Raw genomic sequence first — 15,814 nt, 5'->3', positions numbered from 1 at the left:
TTTTGTCTTTTTGTAAACGTATTACAGTAGTATTCTTTATTGAACACCACAAGGTAAATAAAGAATATTTATATTGTGGTTTGCATTACTGACTTGACTGTACTGAATGTTCTGCAACTGCAATTACAAACATTTCAATCAGAATACCACGGAAAGAAGGAATGAGCTAACTCTCATTTCGTATCTACGTAATAAAACGATTTGAGTAAAATGTAATTGTATACGTTTCTACTGAGATTTTCTCGTCTAAAAACCAATTTTCAAAAGGTTTCTTAGCTTTTTCACTTAGATCCTAAGGTGTACAAAAGGAGTACGCCTCGCGTCACGGTTATTGCTCCCGAGGAGACAAACGAGTGCGACGCTTCACCGCGCATTTACATGAACTTGTTATTTTTAACCGACTTCAAAAAAGAAGGAGGTTATCAATTCGGTTGTATTCTCTTTTTTATGTTTGTTACCTCAGAACTTCGTCATTTTGTTTTGTTGTTTTTTTTTTTGCGTCCGTCTAGAAATATCTTCAATTAGGTCCCATAAGCACCAAATCAGGATCAACCAATCAACTCTTCAAATGTTGTAGGGACACCTATAGTAAATTGAATATATTTAGTAGTAACTCGTGCATTTGCTCTTGAAAATCATCATTAATTTGGTGAAGTGGAACTAATGATGAAGACCACAGTTGACTATCAGAGTTAATACTCAATAACAAGTTTTCACGGGTTTAATTTTAAATACTTTGACACAGTTGCTAAGCAATTTCTGCTCCTCGCATATGGTAAAACGGGTGGTGAAGCACCAGGACTCCTCAATAATGAACGTCTCTGCATCGTAAAAAGCAATCTTTCGTAAAAGGTGACGAGCAGTTGATATTAAAGTTCTTAGATTATTAACACTAAAAAGCGTGAAAAAAAATTATAGCAAAAAATTGAGCCGACTACAAAAAACCATGAAAATAATTTTCTACCAGTCTGAAGTCGGTCGGTGCCTCAGCACGAGCCAGCAGGAGTGATTGAAGCCCAATATAAAGTGCGTAACTGAGATAGATGACAAGTTATAGGTCCACTCCTGCTGGCTCGTGCTAAGGCACCGACCGACTTCAGACTGGTAGAAAATTATTTTCATGGTTTTTTGTAGTCGGTTCAATTTTTTGTTATAAAATTTATTATTTGTGATTTTTACGAAAACTCGTAACACAAGGATTGTACTTTATTGACTTAGAGAGCGATGGTGGCTAAGTGGTTCGGGCGTTGGACTTTTAATACGATGTGGTGGGTTCGAACCCAGCCCATGCCAATGATTTCCTTGGAATTTTTATTCGGAATATTTAATATCACTTGCTTTTCGGTGAAGAAAACATGCATACATTTGTAGACGAAGTCGCAAAACAAAACTAGCTGAACTATATTACGTAGGTAAGTACTCCTATGATACTTACGTACACGAAAGACCTAATTCAGTACTATATTGTAATATTAATTACCTTCTTGACATTAACAGCAATATAAATAAATTCAACTCCACATAATAAGGATGTCACACCAAAACATCAAAGTTTGTTTTGTTCCAAAATTCATAAACAGCGTGTTTCTCGGAAAATACAATTATGGTAATGCCATGTTAATTATTTTCGGGTCGTTCGTATCCCGGATCGCATGCCAAAGGCCGATTTGTCCAGTTACCTGTCGATATAATGAGAACTGTGCTGTAAACGAATCGTTACTGCGTCGTAAACATTATTACATCAACGTGTAGGCAAAGACACGTGGAATATATGATTAAGAGTTATACTTCACAAAGAAATATTTAACGTAGGTAGAAATTACTTGTTTTACATTCGCAGACGGGACTAATAAGTAAAACTAAAAATTGAGGTTCTTGATATTTCCTAATCTCCCAAATACAGCCAAAAAAATGGCATTTCACTCAAAGTTCTTAAAAGCTACACTTAAGGGAGTACCTATGCTTTTGAAATGCGTGACATTTGGAGCCATGTTTGATTTTTTTTGAGTTAAAAGGTTTACTTTTGATCACAATCATGTGATTTATGATTTTCATAATATATTATGTTTTTATGTACAATAAAGAAAATATACAAAACAAAAAATAAATAACAATACAATCACGCCTGATGATAAGGGAAGATGTGGCCCAAGATTGGGCAGTACCTAAATGCTCATTCACCTTCAATTTGAAGACGATCAGATTGTACTACTAACCTTCCGTCAACACAGGGGCAGGCGGGAAAGTCGAATCCATAGCTGTTTGGATAAAACCGAAACATGAAACCGTAAAGTTCGTAGGCGACTTATATAGCTGCAGGCTAAGTATCATCGTAACTCAAATTATTTATTTTCTATAATTTTCTATGAACTTTCCACGTAAAGACACGTAATTTTTGCCAGAAATCGTTGAGGAGTTCCTGCAGAGACGATCCTGTTTATTCCAACAGATGTCACTGCCAAATTACAGGTCAATCCGACCACTGGAAGTGGGTCAAATTTAACTTGCAAGAAGTCGTCTACCTTACCTACATACTGGGTTTCAATCCCTCCTGCTGGGTCGTGCTGAGTCACAAACTTCGAGCTAGTACGAACCTAGAAAAATGTTTTCAAGGGTTTTGTAGTCGGTTCTATTTTTTAACCGACTTCAAAAAAGGAGGAGGTTCTATGTTCCAATGTTTGTATTTTTTGTTATTTTTTGGAGTCGGTTTTACTTTTTTGTTAAATTTTTTCTTTATTTCTCACTTTTTAGTAATTCGTAGCCAAAGTATATCTCACAACGATTCCATTTAGCCCAAACACGACTTAGTTACATTGTTTTATAACAGAGTTCTGTTGCCTACTTTCTGGCTTCAGCATCAGATCAGTTCGAAAGAATCATTAAAATAAAGCTTCTTCTTGGTCGCTTATCTAGGTATATTAATCATGATCGTTTATAGACGAGCGAGCATTACTTAGCTTTGATAAGTTCCATTGGTCATCTACGGTCTTCTTCATCAGTTCCAGATTACCAAATAACTTTCTGAATGTAAATGGTAATCTTAATGCTAAAAATGCCAAAATCGCCATAGGTGTGCCTATTAAATTTGAGGATTGCCCTCGATTTCCTAGGATCCCAGTCAGTTCTTGACTTGGTGACAATGGGACCACCTCAGAAGAAGAATCTTTCGAATAAAAAGAATTTTGAAAATCGGCCCACAATTGACTGAGTAATCGGTGAACATACATAAAAAAAAATACAAATATTGGAACATAGAACCTCCTCCTTTTTTGAAGTCGGTTAAAAATCTATTTAAGTAGCCCGACAATCGCACCAAAAATGATAAAGTTGAACGCATCAAAGTTTGGGATTGGGCCCGTGACGCTAGGCGGATCTTTAACTGGCTATAATATTCATAATTTTTTGTTTAACCGACAAAAAAATACGTGTATATTTTCTGATATTTCAACTAATGGACTAATTCAATTTTTTTACGAAACTAGCCCGTTATACGTGTCACTCCCATACTGAGTACGCCAAAAAACAAAAACATTGACGTATTCAGTACCAGGATGACAGGTGTCAGTATTGACTTCTTAGCGGCGGAATATTAAAGTTGTATATGTATTATTCTCGCTACCGTGAAACAAAATAATGAAAGCCTAGTACGCTCTAGGTTTCAAAGTTTCTAATTTGTACATTGTTTACTAAGAGCGATAGCAAGTAAACAAGACGCGTTGTTACAGAGTTTGCTAGCGATATCCGGTGTCAAGCTGTTTGCGCGGGCCTCGCCATCCAATCACAACTCGAGTTCATACCTAACACTTAAGTAACATCAATTATACGAGCCCCAATGCAAAAGAGTTCGTCTAGTCATACATTTTGAAGCCTATCAAAATAAAATATCAATTTGTTGTTTTACAGAAGTCCATTAGCTATAAACAATTTATATTGTATAATACTCCATCAAAACGACGTTAATTGGGCACTAATAAAATAATCACTATTTTAAAATTATAGATATTCTGGATATACCGGGTGTGGCCTGTAATACGAGCAAATAATTAAAACATAGATCGTACTCGTCAAACTGAACAACATTAGTTCAGTGACTTTTCAAAATAATGGAGTCTTTGGATTTTTCCTTTTTCATACAAATTAAATACTGTAATCAATGTACGCCATCCTTGTACCCAACTGGCGTATTTTTAAAAGTTGCTGAACTAATGTTGTTCAGTATGACGAGTACGATCTATGTTTTAATAATTTGCTCACCCGCCACACCCGGTACTACTTTACAAATGTTCACGCAAAACAGTTCGTCTAGTTCTTATTTGATGCAAAATAGTTCGTCTAGCGTTAAATATTTGTTAAGTTTTTTTTTATATAGCAAAATAAATATGGTTCAATTTAAAAATCTATATTATTTGACAGTAAAGATGTAACAGGGTTCTAAAAAGACATGTTCCAAGTAAGTATTCGTTAGTTTCAATAATTATTTTGATCAATATGGGTCGTGGAAAACCCATTGCTGAAGAAATGCGAAAACTTAAAATTTGTAATAGTAATAGTGGAAAATTTATTTACCAAATCACCAAAGCCTTATACCTGAATAGATCTACTATCCAGCCAATCATCCAGAATTATGGAAAGAACGGCACAGCTTCTTCATTGAAAAGACCGGGTCGCCCTCGTATTAAGAGTGCAGCTAAAATTAGGGCCTTGAAGAAAATTATCACGAAAAACCGTCGTGCCCAGGCAGCAACTTACAGTGAAATGGCGTGATATGATTAAGAAATATGTATCGATCGATATCTGCAAAAGAGTTCTGAATAGAATGAGTTATGATTTTTATACATCTAAAGAAAAACCATTACGTACACACTACAGAAAAAATCACTTAAACTGTGCCGTTGGTAGTAAAGAAGGTATTAAGGTAAACGTACTTACACTTCAAAGGTACAATAATTAATCTGCGGTTACTGCTTCTAATGAAAATGACTTTAAATAACTAGAAATTGTCTGCTGTTTGATTTCCTCGCAAATGAACTACAAGGTGTTATTAATAGGTGATACTGAAAATCGTAGACACCACAACAGTATTTTTACTAAGTTAGTTTATTATATTTATTTTTCAATATCTTAAAAATTTCATACAAATACTCGTAATGATCTGCTAAGTCAGTAATTCTACTTGATTTCTAAATCTCCACTCATAACTTGTACCTAACTGCCTAACTGTAAGTTGCGCGTCACCATTTTATTAGAAGAAAATTAATAAATTGAGCAAGTATTGACATGAGCAATAATCATTAATAAAAAAAATAAGTAACCAACAAACATAAAACTGCGAAAACTTCCCGCTTTTTAGGTCCAGGGGTTTAACCTAGGTATTGCTGACTTTCCTGTATGTAGATAATAGGTAACTATTAAGAGTTATAAATACGCCTTAGCCATATGGGTGATTCTAATAAAAGTGGCATTATAATCTGCCAATGAGTTTTTGAATACAAAGTACATTAAATATACGTTTTTCAGAAAAAATAAAAATTGACATATGTAAACATAGACCTTTTACACCGAGGCCAGGCCATTTTATTTATTTAACCTTATTACTTTAAAAAATAAATAAATGTAAGTACCGATTTTCACTGTAGTCTGTCTTGTCCAAAAGGACATGCTCCCGGTTTTAGGCCTGTGAATTTTTTGTGTACTATTTCACAAATTATATTTTATAATATATTGCATAAACAATAATACGATATTCATTTAATAATAATACGGTCCTAAATAAATCATTTTTATACATCAATATTCAGACTCAAAGTTTGTCCAGCGATTTTTTCACTGTAGTCTGTGTGTTCGCATTGTTGGGTCTCACTCACACACGGAGAATGATAGACACACCTTAATCATCGGTAAACATTCGGCCAATATCTGGCTCGCCGCCGTACGGTACGGTTAGAGACCTTCTGTCATAGTTTTGTGGCGATTAGTGATCGAAGGCGGCAAACTGGAGTTTGTAACGGGTATATTAACTTTACATTGTCTCGATTATTTTATGTTATTTATATGGGACTTTATTAGATAATCATTTTAATGTGATATTATGACGTATTTACTTACGTTATTAAGAGTGGCACATTCATATTTTTGACGGTTTTAGAGTAAATGTCTTTTGAATCCACTTTTCACTTTAATCTGTGTCACTTTAATCTGTAACTGAAGCACAGACTAAAGTGACTCATGGCAGAAAAAAGTGAACTATAAATTATTTTATTTAAAAATTGCATATAATTTCTAAGAATAACTTTATGGACTTTTTTTTAAGTAGTACTAACAGTGTTCTACCAAAATAAATGTAGAGAATTGCTTTTTATTAAACTAAACACTTATAATTTCACTTTGTGTCTGTTTATCTATCCGCACTAGATCCATTAGTACTATAGCTGTAATTTTTCGTAAATATAGCTTTTGCAAATTTTTTTTGGAGTGTGTCCCCCTCCCCCCTCTAAAAGTGAAACTATTGGATTGAAAATTAAAAAAAACAATCATGGTGATACTGTTTATAACTAAAATTTTTACAGTTTGTAAAAAAATCATTCGTATAAAATAGTGGTGTCGTTACTTGTTGAAAACGAATTTTTTCGTGTTATTTTGCCTAGGTACGTTCTTATTTGGCCAGTTTTTACTATCTGATGTCATTCATTTCATCGGAGGGACTGATTTGATTGCATTGTCTTGTAATTAATTCATAATATTTTAGGGCCGACATGTACCAAAAACTAAACAAAAGTCAAGAGAAGAGAGGTTGCACGAAAAAGGGAGAACGAAAAGAAAAGATACGAAAAAATAAAAAGAAATCCAGAACTCTATGCTGAGTTCCAAAGGAAACATAAAGAACAATATCAGCGAAGAAAACAGGAAGGAAAAATAAAAAATATACATGATTTAGCAAATGTTTTTTGTTTTACGGCTCCATTTTAAAAAGTCGTAAAACAAAAAACATTTGTTTAGCTGGTAGGAGTTTAGGGTTAAAAGGATGCTAGTAAATTACAAATAACCCTGTATAAAATATGTATAATTTTGAAATAATTTTATTTTCTTATATATGCCTCCAAGAAACTCATACTTTTTTAAGAAATTACATTTAGGGGCTGTTTCACCATCCATTGATTAGCGTTAACCGACGGTTAAATGTGATGCCGTCTCCGTCTATTCGAACAAAAACAAATAGAGACGGCATCACACCTAACCGCCAGTTCACACTAATCAATGGATGGTGAAACAGCTCAAACTTATGATACATTTCTTTTCATTTTTGATATTATTCTCTTTAACCTGGTAACTTTTCACTACTAGCCTGTCTATTTTACTTTAGCCTGCTTCATCAATATTTCAAGAACCCATAACCCTTAAGTTTTTAGGAATACTTTGTTCCCTTTAACATATTTGTAACAAATTAAATACCAAGAAGCTGTTTTTATGCAAAAAAAGTAAAAAAACATATATATATTTTTTTTAATTAACTTTAGCCTGCCATGCCACTTTTATTAGAATCAGCCATATGGTAGAAATATACATTAATATTAAGCTAGTTTAAAATGGGTCCGACTGACCAACAGTGTTGCGGGTTGCGGCTTGCCACAACATTATGCTGAGTGGGGCCCAATTTATATTCTACTAGCGTTTACCCGCGGCTTCGCACGCGTAAATTAGTAGATACAGCAGTTGAATAGAAATTCCGGGATTTTATTAAATTCTCGTGGGAATTCCCTAAAATTACATCGTGGTTTTCATTTCCGTTTTTGTCAAATTTTAAACCTACAATTGCTAAAAGTGGCTCTGAAGCGGTAACGTTTCGTGTGCTCTGCCTACCCCATTTGGGAACACAGGCGTGATGTTTGTGTGTGTGTGTGTGTGTGTGTGTGGGTTTTCATTGACGTTATATTATAACAACCATGCCAAATTTCATGACTCTAAACCCAGCGGTTGTTATTTCGAGATTTTATCCCTATCCCGTGGGAATGTCGGGATAAAAAGTATCCTATGTTTTAATCCAGGTTATAAACTAACTTCTTGCCAAATTTCAGCCAAATCCGTTTAGCCGTTTCAGAGTGAAGAAGTAACAAACATACTCGCTCACTCACAAACTCACTCACTCACAAACATTCACATTTACAATATTAGTTTCCATTCGATATTTTTATTTATTTACTATGTCCTCCTAATGTGTTTTTCTGTGTATCGAATATGTGTAAATAATCGCCCCTCTCTCTCTCTCTCTCTCACTCCCTCTTTTTCTCTCTCATATTAAATTCAAGTAAAATCCATTATCAAAGTTGTATTACTCCTGTAAAACGTTATTAAAGTCCGGTATGAAAAAGCATTGACTGTAAATTCCAATATATTTCTTCTGGCAATCAAAACATGAAAAACAAGCGGGGCTGTCAGGCGGAACTAAGAAATGATCAGAATTGATTGATGGCAATTTCATATCGGTTTTTATTAAAAATGTGTCTCATCGTGAAAATATAATCATTATCATTATTACATTGGCAGCTTGAATAAAATTGACAAAAAGGTTCATTAATCAGAGGTGCCGAACTGACGGAGTAATTTTATGGAACGGTGCCTTTTAATACATTAAGGTTCGGTTTTATAAAAATGCCTTTGGAAAGACTGATCTATAATTTTTGACATCCTTACGGTTTTATAAATATTATAAGATAGTCTTTGGTATTTGTGGGTAGATTTAGTTGTTTGAGGCGTGATAGAGTTTGAAAGAATATACTTCTTTCCTTGCTTTTGTTTGAAAACTATTACGTATATTTGGATTTGTTTCGACTCTCAAAGATTAGCCTCCGAGATGTTTAAAGTTTGAAAAGCTCTCCTACTTAAGCAATTTTCCAATGAAAGGTTGACGAATAGTTGGTGCTTTGAATATACCTACTCGAATATATTCAGCGCTATCATTTTAACTAAATATTTATAGTGAAGTGAGTTTTTCTAGGGTTCAGTACCCTTAGTGTAAGTTTTCGGTTACAAAATACGTCTCGATCGCGTTCGTTAAAATCTCAATGGAAACAAGAACAGCGCCTCTAGCGGAACGTTTGGGATGTTCGTGTTTTCATACAAATTGAGATTTTAACGCGAACGCGATCGAGATGTATTATGTAACCGAAAACTTACACTAAGGGCACTGTAGTCACAATGGCAAAACGGAACCTTTATAGTTTCGTCATTTCTGTTTGTCAGCGTGCGGCTTAATTCAGAGTTATTATTCGTAGGTTCAGAGACTTAGTGCTAAAAAGCTGTACCTAACTTGATAAACGTTTTGGTAGAATGAAAACTTAAAAATATGTTTCAGAGTAGGTAGCCCTTACGAGAAAAGTGGGAGACATTTATTTTTCGTCCACACTAAGTTATGAAGTATACATGTGTACAAACGTACTTTACCACTTTGGGTTCTGTTTATGAAATATCATGTCTACATTTCTCATAAAAAAATAATTGTAGGTTGTGAAAGAAGTGCTCGTGAAAGAAAAAGCGGCCAAGTGCGAGTCGGACTCTCCCATGAAGGGTTCTGTAGCAGCAAGTAACATAATATAAAAGTTCTTGTAGTTTGTTGTAACTTTGATCGATGTTTTAATAATAGTGTAATAGTTTTAATAATTCGAGTTGATTGAATGAAAGGTAAATTGCGGTTTACGATTTATGACGTATTAAAAAAAAACTTCTTACTAGATCTCGTTCAAACCAATTTTCGGTAAAAGTTTGCATGGTAATGTACATCATATATTTTTTTTGGTTTTATCATTCTCTTGTTTTAGAAATTACAAGGGGGGGGGGTGACCACATTTTACCACTTTGGAAGTGTCTCTCGCGCAAACTATTCAGTTTAGAAAAAAAATAGAGTAGAAACCTCAATATCATTTTTGAAGACCTATCCATAGATACCCTACACGAATGGGCTAATAAAAAAATAATTGAGTATTAGAATATTCAGTATGGGGAACTCCCAAAATTTATTGTTTTTTTTTTTCTATTTTTGTGTGAAAATCTTAATGCGGTTCACAGAATACATCTACTTATCAAGTTTCAACAGTATAGTTCTTTTAATTTCGGAAAAAAAGTGGCTGTGACATACGGACGGACAGACAGGCAGACAGACATGACGAATCCATAAGGGTTCCGTTTTTGCCATTTGGCTACGGAACCCTAAAAACAATTTGATAACTTTGTTCCATGATAATAGAAACAGCGAGAGCTTCTTCACCAAAAAAACGCCTATTCAAATCAAAAATCTTTACTTCGCTGGAAAGTATTGTAACATTATTACCCAGGCCTTATCAGAAATGAATAAAAGCACTGGAGTAAATAACGCACGTAATTAAAGCTACCTAATACCTCAATAATTGGCCGAAATTTATGTGATCGTCTAGTTTTAAGTATTAAGGACCATCTGATACGTTGTGTAAATTTTACTTATGCCGCAAAGTAAGAAAATGCTTAGTTTTTAAATAGTTAAGGTTATAAGATAAATTATGTTATGTAATTTCATTAGAGTAACAAAGTCAAGTAGGTGATATGAATAATTAGTCGCCGCCTCTGTCTGCTTCTTCGCCGAATAACGTCGCACCTAGGAAAAATACCCGAGCACAAGGGGACCCTTTAGAGTAAGACCTTTAGGTCGTATGGGGGAATCCTAATCGATTAGAAAATCTAGGCCTCCCAGCACACCTCAATAGCCTAGTCCCACACATAGATCGTTAGAAGGCCCCTGCCCCGATCATGTGCCCAACAAAGCCTTAGGAACAATCCTAACCCCCTAAAAATATCTTCTTTCAAACCGTCACACTAAGTACATTTCAAAAATTAGATTCATTCGTCGCCTTTAACGTGAAGGGGGGGGGGGATACTATCTCTTGTCGGCCGCCCACCTCGGTTTCGTCAGCTCCTTGGAGGCCGTCACCGAGGCTCGTCCGGACAAGAGCTTTACACGTCACCGTCTCTGAATCGAGCCGTAGACGACGTGTATATTAACCCAAGTGTATATGTCGATTCAAAATTATGATAATATAAGTAAATAAATAAAACATAAAAAAAACACGCATCCATTTATTCTTATTCAATAAACTTAATTCGTTAAACGCGGCTCTGCTTTTGACTTTATGTCCTTAACCTGTACTGAAGGAATTATGAAATATTCAACCGTCCGCTTCTACTAACTATAATTTATATCTTAAACATTCAAAAAATACTACAAAATAAATTGATCACCTATTTCCTATAAATATAGCTACAAACTAGAACTACTATGCAATCGCTCGCCCCTACTATTTGTATAACAAAAGTACATACCTTAATCAATTAAGTAAATTAAATATTGCGTTATAATTAATTAAGTTTTGGTTACAAGTGAGTAATTGGTTAATTTTAGATTCAATAGTTTCAATACAGTACCTAGAAGTAGATATAATAAAAAAATAGTCAACTCAGATTTCAGTTTAAAACACTAATAATAATTGTCTCAAAAAATATATCTAAAACTTAGCTGCCGATAATATTATCGTCCTGATTAACGTCGCATCTCAGCTACTGCAAGATCGAGATATCTCGGCCTGCCTCACGAACAAAGAGTCTAGTCCACAAACCACACTTAATGCTACACTAAACTATACACAGTTTGATAACAAGTCCACGTATTCATACGATCGAAATCGGGATTCGCTCTCGTATATTTTATCGTTTTATTTTATTTAACGAATAAACAGATACACTAACTTTTATACTATGAATTAATTTTAGCACATATATAAGTAAGAACACCGTAGCGTCTCGCGTCCCGAAATTAACTAACTTTCAAACTTCCTTCCAAAACAAAGCTCTCCTTGGCCTATCCCTACTATCAAACTTATAATAAAAAAACAATGCATTCGAATTCCGAGAATGTTCTACAAACTCCCATAAATCTATATCTTTATTAGTCTACTTGAGCAAAAATTAACACGGCCGGTCTCACGCACTCGAACGCATAAATCGTTGACACTTAAAAACTAAATTCTTGGACCTCTTAGAACACTTGTAGACGATGCAATAAATTTGCATTCTTTATGGTGTTTTTTTTTACCAAATGCAAGTAAATATGTTATTATATATAGATTCCTAATAAATAAATACATAATATTGTTACCAAGCTTGTATAAGCGTTGGTTACAGAACGCCCCTAAGATGACAAAATATTTTGCATTTGAAGAATGTAAAATATTGAGGAATCTTGAATAGGATTACGTAAAATACTTAATGCCACTATTATCTCCTGATATAACATACTAATGTTGTATACCTGTAAGGTTAATCAATAAGCCTACATCTCAACTATTGCTACTTAATGTTAACAATGCTTGATTTATTTATTTTTATGTATATATTTCGTGGTGACACGATAACATCTATCTAGATACATAAACATTAACTTGAATATTTTTAATCCTTAATTCTTCTCAAAAAACCAAGGACATACATACATACTTGAATCCTTCAAACAATGACATACAGACATACCAAGATCATTCAAACTAATGACATACAAACATACTTTGATTTCTCAGAAACTTACGATAACTCACAAATTTATCTATTAGTGCTTCAACGTACGCTTTTACCATGACAGACAAATTTTGTATTAACCTTAACCTATGCATTTTTAATTTAGTGATTTTAACCAAATTTAAAAACAAACATTAACATACACACTCAATAATAATAATAAAAAAAAATCACAACAAACGAACACCCTTTATCCTTATTATAAAACTATGAAATAATACCTTAATTATGAACCTTTAATAATGAAATAGATTATGTTCTATTACTGTTTTTAATTTTTTCGAGGGCCACGTTTCCTAGCTCTGATTTTTCGTTTCTTGCGAGTACATATTATCTCATTTTGAATTTCATTAATTGCTATCAGCTTAGGTTCGTCTGTACAGTGGTCATTAGAAATCTTATCGTTTATTTGTAGAAATTCTAAGATTACAGCTATATCATACCTAACACACTCTTTTTTTAATAACCATAATCGTTGTATAATGCTTGGAAATTCCATCATAATATTAGAAATTATATCTCTTTCACAGTTAAAAAACAATTCCGCTAATTTGGCTTCACTGAATTTATCACAAAAATATTGAGTCATTGTCCTACCGTTTCCGTGCGATGACCACGTTTCAGTTAAAAATTTCTTATTAATTTTACGTTGCTGTAATGCTCCCCAATAAAATCTAGTAAAATCAGCCCTAAAATCATTGTCATCTTTCCACTTCCCTAAAAACAATCTAGACCAGGTTTTGGCAGACCCAGAAAGACAATCAATTGAAATTTGGAGATTATTTTGAGATGCGTTGATTTTTCGTTTATAATTATCAAGTTCCTCTAAAAATATCATGGGGTGAATGTTACTTCCATCAAACAAGGGTTTTTCTACAACAGTCATGATAGTGACTGTGTTATTAATGGCATGTTCGAATTGGGGACTACGTGAACCTATTGTTTGACCTCTCAGACTTCTTAACTCGTTTTCTAACTCCTCGAATCTACGTAAATTAGGTTCTAAAGATGTCGTTACAATGTCTTTAATTAATGAAATCATATTAGCAGTGTCACTCGTCGGTTCAACGTGTCGATTGCTTCGCAATGAGTAATTATTTCTAATATTGTTATTCATTTTCCCCTTTTTTTCACAAAATTATACTTCTTATGTTTGAGTTTACTTTATTCAAAAGAAAGTTTAAGGGCGATTTTAATACTACAAAAAATATCATAAGTGTAACACACGAAGACACGCCCCGTCTTCTGTTGATTCTTAAGACAAAAATCTCCTTAGTCGTATAATTATTTAATGTAAGCTAATAATACCGGTGCATAAACATAAAATGTACACGGGAATAGAACCCGCGAATGATATTATCGGCAAACTAACCTCCACCTTAAATTAGTGTCTACTAAACCCTTTTCTCATAAACACAACGAAATTATCGTAGGGATCGAACCTGCGTGTTTAAGATTATAAAGTGATCTTATAGATTACCCATTTACATATTAGTCTAACAGTTATTCCCTAAAGACATGCCAATATGTCGTGGCACATTCATATGGGTTAATATGGGATTCAAACCCACAACCAAGCAGAACTATGCTTACAACTATCACACCAGATGGTAGAGAAGTTTAAAATTCTTATACGAAATCTTATAAGTAGATATTTCCTAATACAAAAAAAAAAATTTAAAGGAAAACTAACATGTAGTAACCCGAATTCTTTAAATAAGTATTTGAACTAAAATAATTCAAATTTAATTGACTTAGATCCTGGTCACGGCACCAATATGTAACATTATTACCCAGGCCTTATTAGAAATGAATAAAAGCACTGGAGTAAATAACGCACGTAATTAAAGCTACCTAACACCTCAATAATTGGCCAAAATTTATGTGATCGTCTAGTTTTAAGTATTAAGGACCCTCTGATACGTTGTGTAAATTTTAATTATGCCGCAAAGTGAGAAAATGCTTAGTTTTAAATAGTTAAGGTTATAAGACAAATTATGTTATGTAATTTCATTAGAGTAACAAAGTCAAGTAGGTGATATGAATAATTAGTCGCCGCCTCTGTCTGCTTCTTCGCCGAATAACGTCGCACCTAGGAAAAATACCCGAGCACAAGGGGACCCTTTAGAGTAAGACCTTTAGGTCGTATGGGGAAATCCTAATCGATTAGAAAATCTAGGCCTCCCAGCACACCTCAATAGCCTAGTCCCACACATAGATCGTTAGAAGGCCCCTGCCCCGATCATGTGCCCAACAAAGCCTTAGGAACAATCCTAACCCCCTAAAAATATCTTCTTTCAAACCGTCACACTAAGTACATTTCAAAAATTAGATTCATTCGTCGCCTTTAACGTGAAGGGGGGGGGGATACTATCTCTTGTCGGCCGCCCACCTCGGTTTCGTCAGCTCCTTGGAGGCCGTCACCGAGGCTCGTCCGGACAAGAGCTTTACACGTCACCGTCTCTGAATCGAGCCGTAGACGACGTGTATATTAACCCAAGTGTATATGTCGATTCAAAATTATGATAATATAAGTAAATAAATAAAACATAAAAAAACACGCATCCATTTATTCTTATTCAATAAACTTAATTCGTTAAACGCGGCTCTGCTTTTGACTTTATGTCCTTAACCTGTACTGAAGGAATTATGAAATATTCAACCGTCCGCTTCTACTAACTATAATTTATATCTTAAACATTCAAAAAATACTACAAAATAAATTGATCACCTATTTCCTATAAATATAGCTACAAACCTAGAACTACTATGCAATCGCTCGCCCCTACTATTTGTATAACAAAAGTACATACCTTAATCAATTAAGTAAATTAAATATTGCGTTATAATTAATTAAGTTTTGGTTACAAGTGAGTAATTGGTTAATTTCAGTTTCAATAGTTTCAATAAAGTACCTAGAAGTAGATATAATAAAAAAATAGTCAACTCAGATTTCAGTTTAAAACACTAATAATAATTGTCTCAAAAATATATCTAAAACTTAGCTGCCGATAATATTATCGTCCTGATTAACGTCGTATCTCAGCTACTGCAAGATCGAGATATCTCGGCCTGCCTCACGAACAAGAGTCTAGTCCACAAACCACACTTAATGCTACACTAAACTATACACAGTTTGATAATAAGTCCACGTATTTATACGATCGAAATCGGGATTCGCTCTCGTATATTTTATCGTTTTATTTTATTTAACGAATAAACA

Source organism: Choristoneura fumiferana, chromosome 11 (assembly GCF_025370935.1).
Source record: "Choristoneura fumiferana chromosome 11, NRCan_CFum_1, whole genome shotgun sequence".
In the NCBI taxonomy this organism is placed as follows: Eukaryota; Metazoa; Arthropoda; class Insecta; order Lepidoptera; family Tortricidae; genus Choristoneura; species Choristoneura fumiferana.
Note: the sequence above shows the minus strand (reverse complement) of the source record.